Here is a 25,547-nt window from a genome sequence, read left to right on the forward strand (position 1 = left end):
ATACAGTTGACCGCATATCTTCGCTGCTGGGCTCCGTTGTCGGGATCTCACCGCTGGCAACCAGTTGTTGCAAAAGGGTTGCAAGCCCCAAGGGTAGCGTTGGCCTGGCGGCCTGGGGCAAAGCTGGAAACATCCGAAGGTCCCGGCAAAGGATGAGTCGACTGGCAACAGAACAACTTGTTTATTCTGGCATCGCAAAAGAGCAGCCGATCAGGGCGACCACGTTACTCGAAGGAAGGAAATCGAAGTCTCTCCTTGGCGTAGTAGTAGTAGTAGTAAGTGGATGTAAAGGGAAGAGGAAAGGAAAATGCACGGGCCTGTGACTGGTGTTAAAACACCACAACCACTGCCGGCGTGCAGATAGAGAGAAGGATAGGTAGGGTTTCAGAGCGTCCGGAGCAGCTGCTTTTATACCCACGGAGTCGAGGGCAAGAAGGAACGCCTCAAGATGAGTCGCACTAGACGGCGACGCGCGGACATGTCCAGACGTGACGGGCGCGTCCGCCGGGCCGGCGCCGGTCAGACCTCCTCGCCTCCCAGTTGGGGAGCTCCTCTCCCCGGCTGCCGCGCTTTGACAAGCGTGGGCACCAACATGCACACACACACACACACGCACGCACGACGACACGTGGCACTGAAACCTGCCTGGACGCGCTTGGCGGGAGGCGTTGCGGCCGCGATGAACGAAGCCGCGGCGTCCGTTGCATCCGCGCCGGCTATACCGCGCGTCGTAGGCGAGACGTAACATGACGTATATTTCACGTAGTTGGTAGAGTCTAATCTGGCTCCACACCTAAATAGGATAAACCTCCTTGGGATCTGTATCTCGCAGATGGACATTCTAGCCTCTTGACATTGGTTGCGTGCCTAAGAAACCGCCAGACTTTTGCGTGTGGCACGCAAACGTTAACAGCAAAGCTTTCTTGGTTGGCAGTGTGAAGTTGCACCTCTTGAGATGGCTGGTTCACCGCCATACATAAGTTTTTCTTGTGTCCTTTCGTACTCTGCGCTATATTCTCTCGATAAGTTAAATGAGTTTCTCCTGCTTCTCTTTGCAAATAGGTATTGTAAGCGTTGGCACGTGCGCCACGATGTTGTGCCATCTCTTGTTCTCTAATATAATATAGATGAACACCTCCTGTCCAATTGTGCGACTCATGCCTCCGCAAAAAAGGCTATCAGTATACAGGTTGTGACAGTTGTACTGTTTCTGGAGTTACTACAGTGCAAAATGGCTTGAATTTTATCTGCTTAAAACGCCATTATTATATTTGAGAGCAATATTTCAGAGGCCTTATGCCAGGACTAGATATGTTGGATGAAAAATCGTGACTTCGCCTACTGTGCGACAGGAATTGTGCTTCAGCTTAATGAGTTACGTTGTTGCGACGATAATTCATTTGTTTAAATAATTAAGCTGACGTAGAAAGCAATCTATGTACATATCATTCAGTCTGTTGAAAAAGCTGGCTGGCAGTGCTAAAGAGCTCAAACTCCTGTCGCTCCGGTCAAAAAAAATTGTTGTCTCCAGAAATCTAGGCACATCATGATATGGTATGTGAATCCGTGTGCCCTATTTGTAAGGAAAGCGCGTCTTAAATACTGGGCAACATGAATTTAATTCCAAGATAACTAGCGATCCGTTGGGTTCAATTGGCATGCGCAGAGTCTGTGGGGATGCCGGTGGACACAAGTAGCGTGTACTACGTTTGGCAGGAAAGCACACAATTATGTTTAAATAAAAAGGCTCTTTGAGGTAAACAGGTGGATGTTTCGGTAAGTAATACGAGTGTAGCAGGACCAAAGAAAAGAGGTAAAGTAGGCCATACTAAGTAGAAGCTCATTGACGTAATTCCTGACTGATTGGCAGCTGGTAGTAATTGGAGATTTTCAGCTGAGAAATAGTGATAGCCTTATTTGTTATCGTTTTCTTTAAATGTCTACAGCACGATTACCGGCGGCAGTGTGGCTAAATAATTTTTGGCGATTTCTAGCGGTAATCTAAAATTTAGAGGACGCTTAAACTTCGTCTTTAAGAGTACATCAGCACACTAACACACATCATGAAGTCGAAGACCAAACGCATTCACTATAGGCCACTTTTTATTCAGTTCGAAACAACGAGCCCTCGTAGCGTATTATTGGTGCTTTCTTTGATGTTTATCGGAAGCTGTTTGAGGGTTGTGCGGGCATAAATGTGAGATCAAATTACAGTCGCTTACTCAGAGCCTTTTCTCGACATGACGTTGGGCAGCATGATGTAGCGGAGGGGTCTATCACTTTGAAAGGAATAAAATCTGCCATTTGTGACCTGACGGTGCAGAAATCTCCTGGGCCAGATGGTGTCACTAGAGAGTTCTAGAAAACATTTCCTAATTTCCTAGCGCCTGTTTTGATTGTGGTTTTACAGGCTTCTTATGATGGTGGTTTTTTGCCTCCCACTTCCTATTCTGGACATACTATATTATTCCAAAAAGCACAGATAAAAATCGGATGAAAAAAGTCGAGGGATATCGTCCAGTTTCCCTCTACAATGTACATTATAGAATTTTTGCGAAGGTTCTCTTCCTTTTCTATCTCTCCCTCCGTTCCCCTTCCCACGTGGAGGGTAGTACACCGGTGTTACGTCTCGCCTTCGACGCGCGGTATAGCCGGCGCGGATGCAACGGACGCCGCGGCTTCGTTCATCGCGGCCGCAACGCCTCCCGCCAAGCGCGTCCAGGCAGGTTTCAGTGCCACGTGTCGTCGTGCGTGCGTGTGTGTGTGTGTGCATGTTTTGCCCACGCTTGTCAAAGCGCGGCAGCCGGGGAGAGGAGCTCCCCAACTGGGAGGCGAGGAGGTCTGACCGGCGCCGGCCTGGCGGACGCGCCCGTCACGCCTGAACATGTTCATGCGTCGCCGACTTGTGCGACTCATCCCAAGCCGCTCCTTCTTGCCCTCGACTCCGAGGGTATATAAAGAGAGCTGCCCCGGACGCCAAAGAGGGACTTCGATTTCTTCCTGCGAGTAACGTGGTCGCCCTGACCGGCTGCTCTTTTGCGATGCCAGAATAAACAAGTTGTTCTGTTGCCAGTCGACTCATCCTTTGCCGGGACCTTCGGATGTTTCCAGCTTTGCCCCAGGCCGCCAGGCCAACGCTACCCTTGGGGCTTGCAACCCAAATGCAACAACTGGTTGCCAGCGGTGAGATCCCGACAACGGAGGCCAGCAGCGAAGATATGCGGTCAACTGTATGCTGAGCAGCACAACGACCATCCGGGAGCAGTGCAACGAGCCCTGTGTGATGACTGGTTGCCTGCAGCGGAACGACTGCGCTGAATTCTTGGCTGCGAGGTTTGGTGAGTGCGGGACTTTCTTCTTCTGAGTTTTGCCAGGCTTTTGTTAGTGTCAGAAACAGAGCTGGTAATTGTGTTGTCGTTGCTGCCGGGTTAGTTTGCGGCAAGACAATAGTAGGCAGTAGAGAAAGCAGCATTCGGAGCAGCCATGGATTTGAAGTCGTTGCGCAAACCGAAATTGCTGGAGCTTGCAAGAGAGTTGGGTCTGGATGTCTCAGACAAACTCAGAAAACCAGAACTGCTAAGGGCTATTCTTGAGTTGGAGGCTGAGGATGACGAGCTGTCGGAATGCCTTGAGACCATTGAGGAGAGGGAGCAAAAAGAGAAAGACGAGCGCGAACGTAAAGAGCAAAAAGAGGAGCGCGAGCGTAAAGAGCAAAAAGAGAAAGACGAGCGCGAACGTAAAGATCAAAAAGATAAAGAGAAAGATGAGCGCGCTTTGGAAATGAAGCGTCTCGAGGTAGAGATGGAACGCGCTCGTAATGGAAGTCAGGCACACGGTGCAGGAGAACGGGTGTCGTTCAAAATGACTGACCTGATGCGGCCGTTTAAGCTTGGAGAGGACATTGGTTTGTTCCTGGTTAACTTTGAGCGAACGTGCGAGAAGCAGGGGTTCTCTCGGGAAACGTGGCCACAGCGCTTGCTCACTTTGTTACCCGCCGAGGCGGCCGACGTAGTCGCTCGCTTGAAGAGAGAGGAGGCAGAGGATTTCGACCAAGTGAAATCGAGTCTGCTAAAAAAGTACAGGCTGTCAGCGGAGGCGTTCCGTCGGAAGTTTCGGGAAAATGAAAAAGGCAGAAATGAGTCATATACAGAGTTTGCCTATAGGCTTATGTCAAACATGCAGGAGTGGCTCAAAGAAGAGAAAGCGTTTGGTGACCACGAGAAAATTCTGCAGTGTTTCGGGCTGGAACAGTTTTATAGTCGGTTACCTGAGAACGTGCGGTATTGGGTCTTGGATAGGCCAGACGTTAGTACAGTGGCTAAAGCCGCCGAGCTAGCCGAGGAGTTTGTGACGCGTCGGGCTCGCGGAGCTAAGGACGGTCAAAAGGGTGAATTTGGCTCCAAGTCTGACAGGCCGAAGTTCACACCCATGAGAGCAAGGGGGGACACGCGTAGTGCGGATGCGAGTGAAAGCAGTCCGACCGAACGTAAGGAGACGGCGGCAGCCGAAGCCGAACGCAGAAAGCGGTTCGAGGCGAGGCAAGCGCGCGTGTGTTATACGTGCCAGAAGCCGGGTCACTTTTCGGCGCAGTGTCCAGAAACAAAAAGAGAAGTCGTGTGTTTGTCATTATGTAGCACTGACGAGAACATGAAGCTTCTCGAGCCTTACATGCGAGACTTCCTCGTGAACGGGAAAGAGTGCCGAGTGCTTCGTGATTCCGCAGCTACAATGGATGTAGTTCACCCCTCTTACGTAGAACCCGATATGTTCACGGGCGAGTGCGCATGGATCAAGCAAGCCGTGGAAGCTCATAGCGTGTGTCTGCCCGTAGCAAAAGTGCTTATTGAAGGACCTTTCGGAGCACTTGAGACTGAGGCCGTAGTGTCATCTAGGCTGCCCCCCCAGTACCCGTACCTATTTTCGAACAGGTCCGATCACCTCCTGCGCGAGAAGGGGCTTTTGTTTGGTGAGGCTAGCGTTCAGGCCTTAACCAGACCGAGAGTTCGGGAGCTCGCTGCAAAGGCGGTAGTTGCGGGGCCGACGTTGTCGAACAATGAGAAAGGGTCGGAGGCGCAGCAAGCTGATATTCAGAGCACGTCCGAACTGAATAAAATTGAGCCTGTAGCGTTGAAGGCACCAGGTACTGGAGAGGAAATGCCCGACAAGGGAAAGTTAGAAGAGCTTCCGGTCGAGCTTCCGGGACTAAGCTCAGTGACGAACAGGGAAGACACTGATCAGGTCATTAGTGACTTACTCAGTAAAGCACCGCTGTCGCCTGAGCAGAAAACCGAACTACACCAACTCTTACAAGAGTTTCAACGTCAGTTCTCTGAGAGGCCTGGTAGGACTTCTGTCCTTACTCATAATATAGAACTTACCTCCCCAGAGCCAGTACGATCCAAGGCGTACCGGGTGTCACCCCGCCAGCGCGATATTATGGAGGCTGAGGTAAAGAAAATGCTACAGCTCGGTGTTATTGAGGCGGGTGAGAGTGATTATACCTCCCCTTTGGCTTTAGTTGAGGTACCGGGCAAGGAACCTCGTCCTTGCGTCGACTACCGCAGGCTTAATTCTATCACTAAGGATCAAATTTATCCGATCCCTAACATCGAGGAGCGCCTTGAGAAAGTTAGTAGCGCTCAGTTTATTTCCACCCTAGATCTTGTCAGGGGTTATTGGCAGGTTCCACTTACAGAGGAGGCTAGTAGGTATGCGGCGTTCATTTCACCAATGGGAACATTCCGTCCTAAAGTTTTGAGTTTTGGTTTGAAGAACGCGCCATACTGCTTTTCAAGCCTCATGGACAAAGTGTTGCGGGGACAGGAAGAATTTGCTTTACCGTATTTAGACGACGTAGCGATATTCTCCGCATCCTGGTCTGAGCATATGGCACACTTGCGGGCAGTGCTAACCCGCCTGCGCGAAGCGGGCTTGACAGTCAAGGCTCCCAAGTGCCAATTAGCACAGGCCGAGGTTGTCTACCTCGGTCACGTGATTGGACAGGGTCGTCGCCGCCCCTCTGAAATAAAGGTGGCCGCTGTGCGAGACTTCCCGCAACCGCGCACGAAGACCGATATTCGGTCGTTCTTGGGTGTCGCCGGTTACTATCAGAGGTACATCCCCAGGTACTCCGATATCGCGGCTCCCCTGACGGATGCTCTAAGAAAAACAGAGCCCCAAACAGTCGTCTGGAGCGAGACAAAGGAGAGAGCTTTTAGCGCCCTAAAGAGCGCCCTAACAAGCCAGCCTGTGCTACGATCGCCAGACTATACCAAAGGGTTCGTTGTTCAGTGCGATGCTAGTGAGCGAGGCATGGGCGTTGTACTGTGCCAAAGGGACAATGGAGAAGTGGAACACCCCGTCCTGTATGCTAGTCGTAAGCTGACCTGTCGTGAGCAGGCGTACAGCGCCACCGAGAAAGAGTGTGCGTGTCTCGTGTGGGCCGTTCAGAAATTGTCATGCTACCTAGCAGGCTCGAGGTTTATCATTGAGACGGATCACTGCCCTCTCCAATGGCTGCAGACCATATCTCCCAAAAATGGCCGCCTCCTGCGCTGGAGCCTCGCTTTGCAACAATATTCCTTTGAGGTGCGTTACAAAAAGGGGAGTCTCAACGGTAACGCCGATGGCTTAAGTCGAAGCCCCTAACGTAGGAATCCGCCTCAAAGTTGTTGGTTACTGATGTTTTCTTCCTGAGGCAGGATTTTTAACATATTGCTTTTGTTTAGTGTTTCAAAGTGATTATGTGCTTTCTAGTGCAATTTTCCAATTTGTGGACGCGTTCTGAGTGCTGCTTGACTACTGTAAGGAACTAGGCAGTAGTATAAAAGGGGAAAGAGCCTGGCAGAGCTTAGTGAGGGTTGTCTCGTGCTTGCTGACTGAGCGGTTGCGTTTCGGCGTAGTTCTAACGCTTGCTGGGAACGAGCACAAAAATGGCAACTCTCCCGAAGTGACTTTGCAGTGTCCTATGTGATCCTGAACCCGAGAACGAGGCCTTCTCTGTGCGCTGCGCTCAAGCAACGTCGAGGGACGATCGGTTTCGATTACGAGCATCATCGAGCGACATCCCTCTGGACAGCGGATGCAGTCCCCTGACCATCGGGATCTCCTTCTCCCGGCGGGGCGGTCTGTTACGTCTCGCCTTCGACGCGCGGTATAGCCGGCGCGGATGCAACGGACGCCGCGGCTTCGTTCATCGCGGCCGCAACGCCTCCCGCCAAGCGCGTCCAGGCAGGTTTCAGTGCCACGTGTCGTCGTGCGTGCGTGTGTGTGTGTGTGTGTGCATGTTTTGCCCACGCTTGTCAAAGCGCGGCAGCCGGGGAGAGGAGCTCCCCAACTGGGAGGCGAGGAGGTCTGACCGGCGCCGGCCTGGCGGACGCGCCCGTCACGCCTGAACATGTTCATGCGTCGCCGTCTTGTGCGACTCATCCCAAGCCGCTCCTTCTTGCCCTCGACTCCGAGGGTATATAAAGAGAGCTGCCCCGGACGCCAAAGAGGGACTTCGATTTCTTCCTGCGAGTAACGTGGTCGCCCTGACCGGCTGCTCTTTTGCGATGCCAGAATAAACAAGTTGTTCTGTTGCCAGTCGACTCATCCTTTGCCGGGACCTTCGGATGTTTCCAGCTTTGCCCCAGGCCGCCAGGCCAACGCTACCCTTGGGGCTTGCAACCCATTAGCAACACCGGGCGCTGCCTAGTTAGCCTCCCTGCCTTTCCGTCTTTCTTTCTCTCTCTCTCTCTCTTTTGAATCGTCTGCACCTTGTTGTCGCTGACTTAATAGGCACGCATCAGGTCGGTGGTATCAGAGGCTGCAGCATCCAAATCAATATTCACATCGCACGTTCAGTATTGGAGACAGGATGAGATGAGACCAGGAAAATAGCTCTAATTCAGACTGACCTTGCAAAGGTATTAATTAAACTTCGTCACGATTTTTTTTGCGGTCTTAGACCATACAAATGTTGGAGATGTTTTGCTTAGGGGCATCAGACTGTGCTATATGGAGTTCTATACAAGGATAATTTTTAACGAAGAGCTAACCAAACCTATTCCTTTGAAATTGTTTTTCGCCAAGGCTCTCCATTATTGCCTTTGTTGTTTGCCCTAATACTTGAGCCCGTTTGCCTAAGCAATATTAACAACGCAACTATGCGTGCCTTCTCCCTGGCACAATGTGAATTTATGATTTTAGCCTAGGCAAACAAGAATGTGCTTAGGGCATTACATTTGGCTAAATGGTTTCTTGAGGTATTAATTGCGGCTCTTAATTTAGAAAAATTCAAAGGCTTTTGGTTGGGTCATTGGGGCACAACGCCAAGTCATTTTGGTGGCATGAGCTGAACTGCGGGACCCATCAGTACCTAGGGGTTCCTCTTCGCGAAATTCGGAGCAGTGGAGCCTGCTGGGATTCACACATAATCTCCATGTTGCGACAAACCCAGGCTTGGATGGGTAGGGACTTGTCAGTGTTTGCTCAAGCTCAAGTCTGCAACATTTTTTATTACCAAAACTTCCCTATGTGCTGCAGGTGCTCCACTGTGCAAAGAACAAAGTGCCGCAGATATACAATATATCTGGAACATTCGTATGGTTTTCCCAATGAAAACCATGCGTCTTTCTCTACTGTCTTGTAATAGGCCTTGTTTACTTATTCGTGCATCGTGTTCTTTCGCGTTTTTTTTAAATCGGCAATACACCCTTTTTTATTACCTGCGCTTAATAGGCGTGTCAGTGCGTGTGAGGGCCTTTATGGAGATTCCTTTTAAGGAAGTTGCTGACACTTTCAAGTTCCTAACTGTGCACTTTTCTTTAGACTACTAGCGTAGCCTCTCCAGAAGACAAATGACTCAGGAACATACATGGTGTTTCCTGTACCGTTGTATCGGCAACCTTTCCTCGAGTTTCTTGACAGCAGTGTTTAAAAACGTGTTAGGCGAATGTGCATTTCTTCTGGTGCATAAACGTTCTGCTTTAAAGTGTACACATCCACGCTGCCTGTGAAGGCATGGCTTCATGCTAAGGAGATGCTTGCGCCATGGGCAATGAATTGCCGCCTGTGATATACACCAGAGACAATTGACCATTGTTTTATTCTGTGCACTGATGGTATGATCTTCTGGGACATACTACAATGAACAATTAAGAAGTTCATTGACATCACACCCTACAGTGTCCGTTTCTAGCCAGTGGAGAAAAACTGCGTTTTGCCATATGGCCTTTTTGTGTTGCTGGGACTATTCAGTCTCTCGAAAAGCCGCATAAATGGCCGCCACGCCGAAACCCCACGGACGCCGAAATCTTTGTTTCGTGAGCAATGTGCACTAGTGCGGGTAGTATATGCTGCGGGAAGTATATACAAGGTCGCTCCCCTGTCTGAATGCATGTATGTGTCTCCCTGACTTTCGATGTTTTGGAAGGTGGGGTCCTGGATGGGTATTGTGGCCTAGTTTTTTGGGGTGTAAGCATGCTTAGATTTCTTTTCGGCACAATTTTCATGCAATTGAGAAAAATAGGAGGCTTCGTAGCGCGTTCTGCGCAAGCTCAACTCGCCATCTGAAAGAAAACGGTCCGATTTCCTGTATCCCCACAATATTTTATTTTTTGAAGTTCCCGTGTTACAACGCCGACACCAGCTTTTCTGCGATACGAGGTCCTTAACGTTGTAGCTTTAAAATCTCGCGCTGACTCGGCACGGAGAGCGACGTCCCGCAAATCGTGCCACATCGCTCCTGTAATGCCACGTGGACTTCTCTGTTTTCCCCGCGCTACCCACGCCGCACGATTTTTCTTAATTCTCCTACCGAGGCACTGAGGTGAAGGTCACGTGTAACGTGCTCCGCGGCCGGGCGCGATTTTATGGAGCGCTGTATGCGCAGAGTAGGCGCACTATTTTTTAAATGCGCGAAAAATGGCCAAAATATTAGGATCACAGCGCCAAAGGTTACCGTGTCTTTTAAATTTTAAAAACAGATATGGCGCTTACTACCTGTCAAAACATGTCTCTAATTTCAAAAGGCACTCCTGTGTGAATATTATAAATATGGCAACAACTTTAACAGCTGATATTTTTTACCTGTTTTCAGACGTCGGCCCAGACCGGTTTTAGTGTGTCCCAAGCATACTGCATTTAACCTCGAAAACTTTCTTTATATTACGTGGCGGGATATCCTGCAACATTCATTATACATCCATGTTAGGTGCGGAGTTACACTTTTCCCCAGAAGGGTGTTGATATGCAACCACGTTGGACAAAAATCCCAAGAAGCCTATCAAGTCTATCGGAAATATCAACGATAATGTCGGCTTCATGCAGAGCAGGAAACTCTCGGCTGCACCCTTAACCCTTCACGTACGTGGAATCCACTGTCAGCTTCAAGCGAAGCGCAACCAGAAACTTACGACGGAAAAACAACAGAAGAAAACTATAGAGACCTATGCGAAGAATTCAAGCCTGTGGAACAATTCATCATCATCATCATCATCATCATCATCATCATCATCATCATCATCATCATCATCATCATTTATTTTCCCTTAAAGGCCCAAATGGGGCATTACATAAGGGGGAATCGCTTCAAAATTCTGTGAAGCGATTTTTGCTCCGTCGAACAATAAATCTGTTTTGCTTATTTTTTTCCCCTACACAAATCTGTCGTTCTTCTCGTGCCATTTCAGTTGCCTTCTTCGCGTTTCATCATAGTCGGGCAAAGCAATAAATTAGTGGAATCGGCGAGTTGCCGGCTTCCAAACCGGTTTTTCTGCTTAACGATACGACACTGGTTTGGGTATACTAGCCTGCGTTACGGTACCTTAGCGCCACGTTCACTGTCTCGAGCCCGACGCTTCATCTCGGATGATTCCATCTGAGCACAAAAAGAGGATGGAAGCGAAGTAACACTCAGTTCACGCCCGTTACACGTTGCACAGCGTAATAGCAATCGTTTAAGTTAGCGAAAAAGACATCATGGTGTAACGCTTTGTCAATGTCAATTTTTTAACGAGTACCTAGTAAAACGGGGGCGCGAACCAATTTCGCACTAACATCTTATAGCTACCAGGCTGTTGCATGGAATTTCAAGCCAGCCTTGCTCTTAGCTACACCGTATCACAGGTTCCTTCCAGTTATTGTACGTAGAGTTGAGCGTTTTATTGCCAAGACGACGCAATATTTTGCGTGCTTCGTCAACAAGTGCTATGCCCGTTCACTGAGCTTGCGTTTTGTTTCCTTCCACACCATGCGGCGTCCCGGTGGCTATGCTGTGCCGTTCCCTTAAGCACATTGCAATTCTTGTTTCATCATGCACACTTGTAATGTGCTGCGCAGCTTGCCGAGCACCACAATGCTACGCAAATGAACCTAGAGACGTGGAACTGTTTGATATCTCTGGAAATTGTGCGGCTAAAACTTCCTCGTGAGCCATAGGCATGCAGGATAGTCTATAAGGTTTAGCAGCTCGGTGTCACGTCGCGACTCGTGCGTGAGTAAAGGCTGGCATATGGTGTTAAAGAGGAGGCGTTACAGTTATGAGAGAAATTTAGTGGTTTAATATGGCACTAATAGCGAGGTAGCCAATGATTGAGATCGTATGTGAAGTGTTATCAGCTCGTATCGAAAGTGTGGCAACGATCGAAAGATAAAGTTGAGCGTATTTAATTGTTACCATACCGACCAATTCTGGACAAAAGCACTTTTAAGCGGTAAACCATTTATGAACACAATATTTTTATGTAATGTATGATTTCCCTATAACAATAAAATATGTAGAGATAACACAATCGAAGTCGTGAATTTTCTTTTTATATTAACGTTTCTGCTATCGTCAAAAACGTTCCCCTGGTTTTCTATGGGAATTTTGTGATGCCCGCCTTCTAATAACCAGTTTTCTAAAGTTTTCATCAGTTTTCAAGATCACTGCTTCACGTGTGACGTAGCCACCTTATCGATCAATCCAGATTTTTTGTTCACAACGGGCGTCGCTTAATTGTTCGATGCGACCGATGGAAACAGTTTAAAAGAAAGATTTTGCGACATATCAGAAGAATGGACCATTACCTTCAATATCATCGTAAAAGTATCTTAAAATTTTGCAATTTGCAAAACTTTTGTCCAAAATGGCTCGACATGAAATTGTGTTGTGTTGAGTTTTATGGCACTCAAGTAACTGTAGCGATCATTACAGCGGCATCGCGCCTCTCGCGCCAGCGAGCGCGAGCTATGAACGCTGGGCTCTGGCGGGCGTGAGCTCTCGAGGTCAGCAAGCAGCTCAGATGCTTCGTTCCTCAGCTGGCTAGGCCTCGCTGCATCGGTTCCCGTCGCCCAGCGAAATAAATATGGCTGCCTCCGCGCCCACATTTCTTGTGGCCACGGACAGCCACCGAATCCTCCCAAGTGGCCCAGGCGACCGTTCCCAAATTCCAGCCTTTCGCCGCTCCTAGATTCCCGCACGTACGCCACACCATAGCTTTGGCAGCGAATGATGAACTAGCCAGTCAATGGTAGGTCTTCCGCCGTTCTACGAAGCCCATCCAGCCGTCTGGTTCTACCAAGCGGAAGCGACTTTCAACCTTGACGGCGTCGCATCACCGGCAGCACAGGCCCTCCTTATCCGTGAGGCCTTACCGCCGGGAGGATTCCCTCGTCTAGCCCTTCCGCCAGCAGCGGAACTCAACTACCACGCTCTCAAAGGTGCCGCACTCCGCTTTTACGGCGTCACGCTGGTGTTCCCCTCACATCCGTTCCCTGAAGTCATGCCATCAGAGCCGCATTGCTCGGAACAGCTCCTGCGCTCGCCGCCTCAAGGTTTTCCGGTACTGACCTCAGCCCGACACCTCCCCATTACGATGCCCGCGCATCTTGCGAAAGTCGAGGCTCGTTTCTTCATAAACAACGTGTTCGTCAAGGGCAAACGCTACACTCTCTTAAAAGCAACGCTGCCACATGACTGCCTGGACCGGCTTTGCAGTGCAATACACGGTGATCGCCCGTACGACCAGCTGCGAGAGGTGGTCCTCCGTTACTGTGGTGCACCGCCCTCCAAAGCCCCCGTCGACCCTTATCAGCTCACAAAGCTGAACTTTCTGCAACTGCCCCGAGTTGTCCAAGGGCCGACTTCTTCGTCCAACGTCGTCGGATTTCCGGCAACTATCGACTTTTCCCCACCTGTTGCCCTGACCTCTTGCCGCACCTTGCCAGCTGTGATCCTGTGCCCCCCCCCCCCCCCTTTCAGGCACTTCCTCCGCAGTGCCGCTACCTGTCACGACCACTCCTGCGCTTGATATGAGCCAACTCACCCGCGCTTCTTAGAGCCAAGCGCGCCTCCAGAGGCCGCCATCGCACAGTCTGTTGCAAGCCAAGGCACTTCGACTGCGTCCCCAGTCCTCCCAGACGCCCATTTCACCGTGGCCTCTCACGTCGGACTACACATCTACAACGAGTTTTCCAACGTATATGCCACCCACACACTTCGCCATTAATTAGTGGTTTTTCTAATGCCACCTCCGAGCATGACACTTTGTGGGCGCGGAAGCGGCCTCATTTATTTCGCTGGACGACAGGAAGCGATGAAGCGAGGCCTAGCCAGCTGAAGGTCGAAGCGTCCGAGCTGCTTGCCGACCTCGAGACCTCTCTGGCATTCGATGTCGCGCTCGCCAGAGCGCAGTGTTCAAAGCTCGCGCTCGCTGGCGTGAGAGATGCTGTGCCGCGATGTTAATCGCTACATAACTCAGGCTATCAAGCGCGAAAGATGTGCTGAAAATTTTTTTTGTTGATTTACTTTACTTTTAGATTTCTATTGATACTTTATCACGTTTGCATCTTTTGAAAACCTAAAAATACATGACAAACCAAGAGGACCATTTTCGCTAAGAGCAATGCTGGATGAAATGTTATATGTTCATTGTAAAACGCAGCAAAATTTTTTTTCTTAGTGTTCCGTTTCTCGCACCACGAAATTAAAACATGGATTACTGTTAGCCCACCTCGTCATGATTCACAATACGGCTTGTCTTGTTTTTATTACGAAGGTATGTTTGAAGTGTGTGTACCTATGCAAAAAAGTCAGAAAATCCATTTCCTGAAACGTTCAAGTGTGTGCAAAAGTTCCATTGACTTAAAACAAGCTTTACCAGCTTTACTGTTCCATTGACTTTCTGGTTTGAAGCAGGCTGCAATTGTTTTTTCCTGTTTTATGCTGTACTAAATAAATTAAATCCTTAAGTCCAGGAGAACCGAAAAGTTGGCGAGCTGGTTCATAATTGAGGAACTAATAACCGCGCCGCGACGACGGACAAGAAATATGGACAAGCGGTGACTAGCAACTGGACAGCAAGGCCAGCACACTGATTTTTCAGGCCGCGGTTTTTTTGGGCACAACGGGAAGCGTTCTGTCCAAGGTATTGTATTCCGCAATGGTTTTTCCAGAAAACGCTGTTTGAAATTTTTACCAAGAATTTTAAAATAAGTGCATGCGGCCGTCTTTATGAATGCCGATGCTGGAAACAGTTTTGAGCGGACGCGATGGCGATTTTACTTTGACGAAATTCCTAGCTGTGGCTAAACTTAATGCAAATTTTACCCTCGAGACAGTAATAAGATAATTGTAGGATATAGAGTACCGCCCATAGCAGTCTCCACACCCACAGCTATTGCGGAATAGTAATTTACGGCTTCTTGACCAAAGTTTTAGAAGGCTGTAGTTGCAGATCTCTCCAAGAAATTCAAAATGCTTTTTAACAGTACCTCTTGCTGTGCTGGTTAATGTAGCATTGTCTAACAAGCGTAAAAGCAGAGCTAAATTTAATACAAACCACACAGAAAGACGGAAAGAGCCTGTCCGCCGTTTTGTGTGCTTTGAGTTAAATTTAGCGCTTTTTTTTTGCCCTTGTTAGTCAAGACACTGTGGTGCCATAGAGTTAGAAAAGCTAATGGCGCATGGCGGACGATGCGAAGGGTGCTCCATATTTCATCCATCGTAGTGCGCATTCTAGGGATTGTAAAGTATAATAAGGAATATGAACAACCCTAAAGAAGAAAACACGTTGCACACAAAACAACTAAGTGATATTTCACCAAGACTTGGTCATCTGGTGGAGTCACTTATACTAGCGAGTTTCGCCAATTAAGATAGCTTTTAATGCAGTTTTCAATGCCGAATCAAAATTTTAAGTGGTAGTTTCTTTGAAATGGGAGCGTCAATTCTTACAGTTTGAGCCGTGATCTTTTAAGTTCCGTAATAATCTCATGACTCGCTTTGATCAGTCTTCAGTTCCTTTAAAGGGAATATTTTATTATTCTGCTACTCGATATGAGCTTGGGCATCGCAAAATTCTGCTCTCTCGCTCTGTTTATTCGGACCAGACACACAACCCGGCACAGTTTCATGTTTTCTACTTGACGTGCGGCCATTGTTACACGTTGTGTGATGTCACCAAATAGCGGAGTAATAGTAATTGCATTTCTAAAGCGAAGAGGTCTAAGTAGGATTAACCATTTTGTGTATGTAATACTGAATGTCAGGCTCTCGCTTATTTGGTCTACGGCCACACCCACTCCGTAAGATTATACAGTGAGGACAGAAGCACACTTTGGAAGGCTTACTGTTTCTTCCCAATCCGCTCGTACCAATTCGCTTCCAACCTAAACGTCTGGCTTTAAATCGTCGGCATAACAGTTCGTGAAGCTACTGTACAGTTCCTGTACTGTTCCTTGAGCTCAAGAACTTCTTTTATGAAATGATGTAGAGTTTGTTTTCTGCAGAACTGTGTATGAGTTAAATCTCAGGTTCCAGGAAGGCTGTACCATGGATGTAGCGGACCTTGTCTTGGAAGGTAATGTTTCCAGTAGGTCGAGATTCTCGCACATATTTTCAACTTGCAAGACCCTTGCCATGGCAACTTAGGGTTACATTTTCGAAAATATTCTAGGAGGCCGCTTCGGCACTTCTGAAAAGTAGATGTGTACATAAGAGGCGTCACTTTAAGTATATTATGCTCAAGTAAGAGCGGTTCTTCTAATTTCAATTGTTGGTTCATTTTCTTCTATATAGAGGCGGCCTACATAGAGCATAGAGGCATTGGGGATGCAGCGATGGCGAAGTGGTCGAGCATCTGCCTCACGTGCAAGATGACCGGGGTTCGAATCCTGGAGCCAGGCAATTCTACACCGGGTTTGAAAAAAAAACTCCGCGTGTCGATGGAGTGGCATTTCCAGGGCTGGGGTGCGGCGTAATCTCGGTGACCAGAACCGACAGCGCACTCCCTCACCAGATCAGGATTTGGCCACCCTGGTATAGTACTTGGCCACAACTTTCTATCAGAAAACCACCTAACCATCGCCCATCACTCACCAGTGGCTGCGGAGCAACTGATCAAGGCGGCGGACAGATCTGCGACGTAGCGGAGGATGTTAAGAATCACTGGCTCCTCACAGGACGCCATTAAAATCTGAACCAGGCAACGTTTAACGCTAGAAACTTATCCAGTGAGGATAACCTAGCAGTGCCGCTCGAGCAACTAGCGAACATTAAATGGGAAGACATAGGACACAGTGAAGCTACGAGGACAGGTGAGGCGTTTATTGTACTAAAGGGCGGGCACATACTGTGCTATATCGGATTAGCGGATAGACGACAATTAGGTGTGGGATTTGTCATCAATTAGGATATAGTTGGCAATATAGAGAGGCTCTATATTATTACTAGAGGGTGGCAGCTATTGTAATTACGCTAAATAGGAAATAAAAGCTGAAGGTGATGCAGGCCTACGCGCCTACATGCAGCCATGATCACCAGATCATTGAATGCTTCTATGGTGACGTGGAATCGGCAATGAAGAAAGTAAAATCACTGTAGAGTCTACTAATGGGCGACTTCAATGCGAGGGTGGGCAAGAAGCAAGCTGGCGACAAGGTGGTAGGCGACTATGGGATAGGCTCTAAGAAAAGTAGGGGAGAGATATTAGTAGAGTTCGCAGGTGGAAATAATTTACGGAACATAAATGCCTTCTTTCGCAAACGAAACGACAGAAAGTGGACCTGAAACAGCCCCAAAGGTGAGTCTAAAAATGAAATAGTCTTCATACTATTCGTTCACCCTGCATTCTGGAGGATGTGGAGGTAGCCGGTAAATGTGCGGTGTAGCAACCACAGAATTGTAAGGCGATGAATTTGAAGAGGGAACGGAAGAAAGTAGTGAACCGGAAGCCCATTAGCGAGTCAGCGGCAAGACGGAGAGACGACGAATTCACGATTTTGCTGCAGGATAGATATTCGGCTTTAAGCGACGAAGACGATTTTAGTGCTCAAGCAGTGAATGATAATCTCACTGTAAATATTACGGAGTTGGTCGGAGAAGTAAGTGGTGGGATGATTCGCCAGAATACCGGCAAGCTCTCTCATGAGACAAATAATCTGATTAAAAAACGGCAAAGCATGACGGCGTCCAGCCCTAGAGGCAAAATAGAACTAGCAGAGCTATCGAAGTTAACAAATAAGCTCAAGGTAGCAGACATAACGAAGTTTAACATGGAGAAAATCGAGCATGCCCTAAAAATCGGAGGCAGCGTAAATGCGGCGAAGAGGAAGCTAGGCATACGTAAAAAGCAGGAGTCGTATTCCGAGTTTGTGTCGTAATCAAAAGCGTCAGAATTTGCCGCACCGGCCAAACCTGATTGGTTGAATTGCCGGAAGCGGGTGTGGTGGTTCGGATGCAGCAAAAAGGGTCGAAGGAACTGACGTCGTGAATGTCAAACACCTGGCAGATGCTCAAGGGCAGCCAACATGGCGGCGCGCTTGGAAGCGGAGCTTCTCGCATCGAAGTGAACTCGTCGAAGCTACTGCGTTTTTGGACACGTGAGCTAGCTATAAGCTGGGTAAGGGGCTTTCGTTTCGTCTTTTCTTGCCTATACCAGATTAGATGGATGGTAAATTTGGCCTGTTCTTTTTTATTTCATTGGACGATTTCGTCACTCCTAGCACTAACGAGTACCGGTTTGTTGTGGCCTCCGGGGCGCTGCCGGAACCGATCGCGAAGGCCACATTGTTCTCGAAATTTTTCTCTTCATTCAAATCGGATCACCACTATCAGCGGAGTTATCTCGTCTGCATACACTGAATGATGTAGCATAAAGCATAAAGTCCTGCAAATTGCTTCAATTTACTGCGCGCAAACGAGCGTTTCCTATTATAGAACTCTCTGTTACCTTTTGAAGCTCCCTGCACCATGATCGTGTGTATCTGAGGCAGCATGAAACCTGTCTCGTGAACGGATGGTCAGTCGCCAGCGATGCGCTACTACTAGAGATGTCTCAAATGCAACAGCTGGTTTCTCGACGCCCCTTACGGTTCTTGGTAGCAGCGGTTGTGTGGCTGTGCATTCAGCCCGCCAATTAGCTTGCAAGTAAGTCTTCAGGCATTTGTGTGGGCGTTCCTGCGCTTCGTTTCATGGCAAACCTACGAAAACTTCGTCTGCGAAGTCTGCGAATAGAAACACAGCAAGGTTTTTTCAGCTCATCCATTTTATTTATTTGACGCATAATACTTCAAAACTCATCAGCCGCATCTCGCTGTTCTTGCAGTGCCTGTGTAAAAGGAATGAAAAAACGTAAATTATAGTCTTCAAAACCGCCCGATAACAGCGCTTACTTACGTTCAGCGATGTTGTAGACGGCAATTGGTCACGGCGTCTTGGTTCAGCACGGCAAGGAGATCACGTTGTGCAGCGAGAGAGTGCATGATGCAAATGTTCCTTTCCGTTCTATTTTACCCTAAAGATAAACGTAAAACACCGCATTATGCGAACAAGCTTTTATTTACCACAGATGACCGATGGCTGCAGCGGCCGCCTTATGACACTGCAAAGCCATGCGTACTTGAATACAGTATTATATTCTTTAATTACACCTCTAGCCTTGGCGGTGTAGTAAAGGGGACCTGAGCTATGGTCATTATCTATTGAAGTCCATTGCGAAAATAAAGGAGCTTTGATTTCACCTCTTTACAGTGGAACGTGATGCGAAACTAAAGTTGTGCTGATATTTTCTTCTGTCGCGTTAGTCGCATTCAATTTCTCGGCAAAGCGCAATATTGACGGTGGACGTTCGGCTGCGACAACCGCAACGCATTGAAACCCCGCCGCCGATCAAAGTCGCAACGCAACCGACATCCGCTGCTGGTGTTTCGATCAATCCGGTGTTGCTGCTGCGACAGAATATGACGCTTTTTATTTTGACACAGACTCGGAATACGGCCCCAGATGTATGCGTATTGTGCAAGTCCTATGTGTTTTTTTCTCATAAATGCCGCGCCCTATAGTCTTTGTGAGAAGGATGGTGCTTCTACGCATTTTCAGTGAAACTCGCCTTAGGCATAATCTCCGCTACGCAAAGTATTATATCTCTGAGAGAACGGAATTATTATTACCCTCAATTATTACCCTCAATACAAATGTGTGTTTTTTTCTGAAAAATACTGTGCCCTATAGCCTTCGAGAGAAGGATGGAGCTTTCTTCTACGCATTTTCAGTGAAATGCGCCGGAGGCATAATCTCCGCTTTGTAAAGTACTTTATCTCTGAGAGAACAGAACTATTATTTCCCTGAATTATTACCATCAATTATTACCCGCAATTCAAGGATTCGCATGGTGAGGCTCATTTCAGTTACAGCGATAGCAAGGTAGTGCGTAAGAAGCATATTATTTTAGAGCAAACTCTTTCTAGAGAAGTACACATTTTCAGCAATTGCGCAACCTACTCGATGGATTTACATAAACATTGTAGCAGGGTTTCCAGGGTTTCCATACTTTGGCCGCACACGAAACGAGGAACGCGATCGGCTGTACAAATGTGCTATACGTACATGGCATTGTATGCTACAGACGTCGGACACTGGGGCTTACATCCTCCGCTGAATGCATTTTTTGCAGTTCTCAAAACTACGAAACGGATTTCTTATTGAAACCTTTTACCTTGGTTTTAAAACAACTTCTTTCTTGCGTACAGCGAATTGCCACTCCTATTTCATATCTGATGTGGCAATCTACTCTCTTTAATCTGGGAGCGCTACTTCTTACGAATGGCAGACTAGAAGTATAACATGGCTGCGCAGATCTCCGACGATGTCTTGTTAATATGCGTATTTTGTTGGTTTTTTTTACGAGCACTGTGCACTACACACAAAAGATGCCGTTGTATGAAGTGAGAAGAAAGTGTTTTGTCATGACTCATGTGGCGACAAGGCTCAACCAGACGCTTGACGATCGACGCATGAACTCTTATATTTTGACGCTGCTATTTCTTCAGTATAGAAGTGGGTTTCGCAAAAGTGCCACTACGCCCACTTGTTTTCGCTTTCCAAAACTTCAAGCTTGAATCTTTCTTCAGCCCGAAGACTAAGACACGCTACGAAATGGATTCTGAGTTTCAGAAAGCCTGTGCGCCAAGACAGCTTGCAAATGCGCGCAATTGTTGATTCAGACATAGAACAGCCAATATAAGAAGAAATTAAAAAAAACTACGGGTATCTCAGAGTCCCACGGTATAGAAATGTGGCAATGTGGCGATATCAAATGCATAAGAATTTTTGTGATGGAAGTTTCTGGCTATAGAAAACACATTGCAAGCTTCCGCTATAACACCCGTGTCAATGCTACGTACATATAAGTTGGTGACAAATTTTAGCGTTGTTTAGAGTTTTCTTTCAATTCTTTTTTCCAGAGAGCGCGAACGGGGCTCTGGCTTTGTGTCTCCAACAATGACTGTCGGATGGAGCGGCCGCTCGAGACTTAAGAGAGATATAACCCAGTGCTGCCCAAATTTGCAAATTATCTCCCTTTCTTTTCCTAACCATAGGCCCCAAAAAACAATACAAAAAATTATTGAGCTTTTAAGGCCTCACGTGCTGTGAAGACAAAATCTTAGGAGTGCCAATGTAAGCGTTCGACCTCTACGCCAGTTTCGCACAGAGAATTGAACCGGAGACACGCTTCCCTACGCTCATCATTCCACAAACTGAATCTACAAAGCTCCGAGTAAAAATTCGGACACTCGGTTCTAATACCTGTGGCGATCTGAGCCCTGAATCTGACTTAAAAGCGTATGCTCTATGAAGGCACAAAATGCATAACACTACGCGCAAGTGTGCACGACGGAAGGCTGAGTCGCAATATTAGAACGAAAATTGTCTTACAGCGAAAACCTCTAATCATCCCATGCAGAGCTTGAAGATGATCTGGGTTTTGGATTTGACCTCCAACGGGATGCGCGGCGCATGCGCAAAATCGTGCGTGGCGGATGCCTCGATTTTCTTCATCGACGCCATGGCTGAACGCTTAGCAGTCACGTCCGCCGCGGCGCCTACCGCCTCTCTGGACTCTAGCTCAATATACGTAGGTGGATCAAAGTAAACCTACCAGAAATTCACAGTCTATGCAGTGAGCGGCAAAGGAAGAATAAATAATATGGCCCTGCTTAAAACAGCCTCAGTTGAAGAAGCCTAAGAGGATGCCTTGGCAGATTCTCCGCTTGGAGTCGGGCCATTACGTATTTTTGTAAGGGCGCGGTAGGCAAGACGGCCGCCCGTATTTTGCGGGGTTGCACTCCACATTTAATAGGATTGGTATAAGTCCAAGCTAATTCAGGGAATTCAGGGAACGAGGAGGCAGATCGTGCAGCCTGACCTCTCAGGAACCGTGAGATCAGCCCCATAGATTCGTAGCCCCTGGGTGAAGCTCTGACCACGTAAATGACAAAACGAAGTTTATCAGGATAAAAGATGGATTCATCTGCCTCCGCATGCGGACCTTCGAAAAGCGCAGATCACGATGATCAGAAGGATCTTGACTCGATCCGTTCGAAGCCTCCACAGGTTATCATTTGGTACGAACGGAAAGAATAACCTGGCATGCATAAATTGCCAGGAATTGGCACCCCAAGTTCACATAGTATGGCCTGCATTACAGGCTGTAATAAATGAAAATCACTGCACAAATTCAAGAACAAGTCGCATTCACTTAAAAAAGGATCACAATAAGAACTGTCATTTGACAACATTATGTTGGGGAAATTAAAATCGCTCACTAAAATAAAGGGACTTCTCGGATAGCATACTGTAACCATAAGAATGACATCATGAAGTTCGTAGACAAAGGCGGGGGAAGTAGACGGCCAACGGTAGCAAACTCCCAATATCATTTCCTACAGCACGTGTGAATTTCGACCAAGACAAGTTCCAGCGCGTTTACAAAGTGGATCGGAAAAGACATAACAGTATCAGTAACAGTACGGTTAAGGCGCTTTCTCGATGTAATCAGTATGGCAGGGTGCGAAATACGGTTTTAGGAAAGTCGTTAAGGAGTCTTGGCTGTAAGGGTTACTGTCTCGTCGCTGAAGCTATCCAAACTATACGTTGTTCTCGAACCAACGTTGTGTGTAGTGCATTGTATGTCGGCAGCCAGATTGTGTTATCGCTGAACCTACAATAAGGTCGTGTGAGCACCATGCGTGACAAAAATGATGCATAGATACTAGATAAAACACTCCCACTACCAAAAATACCCAAAGATTAAAGCACCGCAGATATATAGTCTCTGAAAGCCACGAAAAAAAGCGAAGAAAGCGACAGTTCGTTTGCTATATTCTATAGAAAATATTAGCTGCGGATAAATACTGCTAGGCCTGGTTAGAGAGGGAAAACTGCAGGGTATCGGGCAAGTAGACGTGGCTTGGCGTGTTTTGTAGAGCGAGTTCCGCAAACTGAATAGGCAGAGCGCCCACCCTGAACTAATCACGCGCACAACCTGTACACATTTCTTATTGTCTAAATAGATTGTGTATACTACCTCTCTCTCTATCCTTTCTTTCTGTCCGCTCACCTCTTTCATTTAATTTCGCCATTATGCCTGCTATCATTTATTTCCGCTGCCCCAGCTCAGGTGCTTCAGTATCGATGGCAGATGCCGGGGCGAGCAAAAATTTTTTCCTTCCTTTTTATTATTGTTTTAATAAAACCACTTACTACTACTACCCTGCCACAGTGACAGGTGGCAGCGGCTTGGCGTCTGTAACGTTGAGTACGTTCCGCACACTGGATAAGTACCCGCAGCGTTGGCACCGTGGTTAATATATTTTCAGTGTCCAGCATTCTGCTCCATAGGTATATTATGAAGATTGCCGACTGGCCCAGAGAGCATGTAATAAATTCCTTTTTGAAGTACCTAGCACCACCATACAGACTATTTATTTGGTTTCACAACTTAGGCGTTGTAATAATATGCTTGAAATCTTCTTGCACAGCGCACTGCCGTTGTTCTCGTACATTAGCAGAGACAAAGGAGCCGCTTCCGCACAAGCACGACCAAATACTGCCTGGGTCGAAGAAAATACAAAAAAAGTGTTCGCTGAGATATGAGACGTAGTGACTCAGTAAGCCTAGCGGTCCTTTCCAAGAAGCCTGTCTATCGGAGACAAAGGACCATTTAAACTTGTACAAAAACACGTTTCCAAACATGTGCGGTCGCTCAGCGTCACTTTCAGAAGCGATTCCAGCTCAGAGTGGAATAAACTCTCCATATAGCGCATAACAATGCCCTAGCAGAAATAAAATGTGCCTTCGCCGAAAATCAATAGTGGTTCTGAGAACTTTGCACAGCTGAAAACGGTGCTTGTATTAAGCAACCTTATATTATTCGCAAATGCACTGACGTCAAACCCTTTCAAGCATGTGTTGCACGTCCTCTAAGGCTCCAGTTGCGGGTCTTTTTCTCTCTGTCGGCTTAGGCGAAGGGAAAATAACACCTCATTGTTGGAAATGACACCTCGTGAAGAACTCATATAAATGTCATCGCGGAGTCTAGTTTCAGGTTTAAAGGTGACCGAAGGGAGTTGTGCAAATCTTTACAATGGTTATTTCAAACACCGCTGCTTTTAATTCTGGTTTAATTCCTAAAGTGGCCATTACCCGAATTTAGCAATTGTGTCTAAGTGTGTAAAGCCGGTTTTGTGGGAGACTATTCACCTGCCACACGGTGGTGAGCAGCCTGCCCAGGTATGCGAGCAGATGATGGGCAGGTTTCTTGGTATACGCAAGAGCAGAAAGTTGGGCTAGTTAGTTGATATGCATACTAAAAAAATTTGCGGGCAAAGCTGTCGGTTTAGCCCACATATTTCTGCTCACATTTTTTCTGTATGCACGTAAACCAACAAGCCCAAATTTTTGGTTTTCCATACACCAAGTAACCTGCATTCCGTCTCAGACGGAGGCTTATTTAATTGTGAGGGACAGTTTGGTCCTGAGGCAGTTTCTGAAAAACAAACAAGTTATTTGTCCGGTATTACTAGTGCGTCCTTCTCTGAGACTACCTTACATGTCGCACCTGCGCATTATACTGTATGTATGAGCCTTTTAAAATCAGGGGCACATAAAAACATTTCGCTTTCCGTCGAACTTCTATTCTGCTCAAATCTCGTTAACGTTCTGAATTTTTTTTTCGTTTCCGCTCTACCTATGATAGTAGGTAAAAGAAAAAAATGTAATGTATGAACGACGACACTTTGTGGACATTAGAGGCAAAGGCATTGTGTCACACTCATAGAAGCCTGAGGAAAGCTCTGTGGCAGTTGACTTAACGTGGAAAAATATTTATAATAAAGCTCAGATCGCCTGATCCTTGACTACATAGGAGATACTAACGAATGCTGCGCAAATCACGACATTGTATTTATTAGGTTCTGAGCCAAAGATTTTGCAGGATCTACACTTCGTCTTTACCATAGGAGACGCTGGCCCTAGAGGCGCTTAGTTAGTGCTAAGCCCTTCATCATGCTAGATGTACTCTAAACACACTGCACAAGGGACTAGTATATAAGAGACTTTTTGTTATGCGCGCTAATAAATGCGCTAACAACGTTTGTATTTACTTTGATAATATGATCAGATGCGAGCATTGGTAGTTATTGTGACTATCTTGTGGTTCAGCCAAACTCCATGTAGTTAAACTATAACTACAACTATGTTACGTAAGCTATATGCCAGAATTTTGAATTCCTGGAAACATACCCACCAAAGAAGTATTTACTCACGTTGTGAGTGAACGAGAAAAGGTGCCTTTTAATCCTCTGTACATAACATCAGAGGCTGTCACCAAGTGCTAGCTCGATTCCTAAAACTATAAGATGTTTTCCTTTATTTCGTCGGATGTTCTTTTAATTTTTTTATTATAACCAAAAGAACGTGCACTTTAATGTCTGAATCCTTTTGCTTTATTTCACACGTGTCTCCATAGTTAGAACTATAGTTCTGTCTATAGTATCCTATTCTAAATATATGAAAGAAATTGTATCGGCGGTAACATTTAGATAATAAATGTAATACAATATCACAGGCACTTTGTCATAAAATTTTGCCACCTGTATAGTGGTGGTGCGGCCCTCATAAAACTTGCTGTTTACGCAGTTTATTTTCGTGCCTGATGTGAGATCTTGAGTTGTTCCTGGGCAGTGAGGAACATCCACTTCGTGAAATGTTTCCTAAAGATACCAATGTCGTTAACAGCATTACC

General features: G+C 47.0%; 1 long non-coding RNA gene across 1 annotated transcript; it reads right to left on the reverse strand.

Annotated features, from left to right (window-relative positions):
- Window positions 1-18,491: 18,491 nt before the first annotated feature.
- Window positions 18,492-18,752, reverse strand: LOC144105247 (uncharacterized). The gene is made up of 2 exons (XR_013308734.1): window positions 18,641-18,752; window positions 18,492-18,572 (listed from the first exon to the last, which is right to left on the reverse strand). It is a non-coding gene; the product is annotated as an uncharacterized LOC144105247 (long non-coding RNA).
- Window positions 18,753-25,547: the final 6,795 nt, after the last annotated feature.

The sequence above is a fragment of the Amblyomma americanum genome, chromosome 9, assembly GCF_052857255.1.
Source record: "Amblyomma americanum isolate KBUSLIRL-KWMA chromosome 9, ASM5285725v1, whole genome shotgun sequence".
Classification (NCBI taxonomy): domain Eukaryota; kingdom Metazoa; phylum Arthropoda; class Arachnida; order Ixodida; family Ixodidae; genus Amblyomma; species Amblyomma americanum.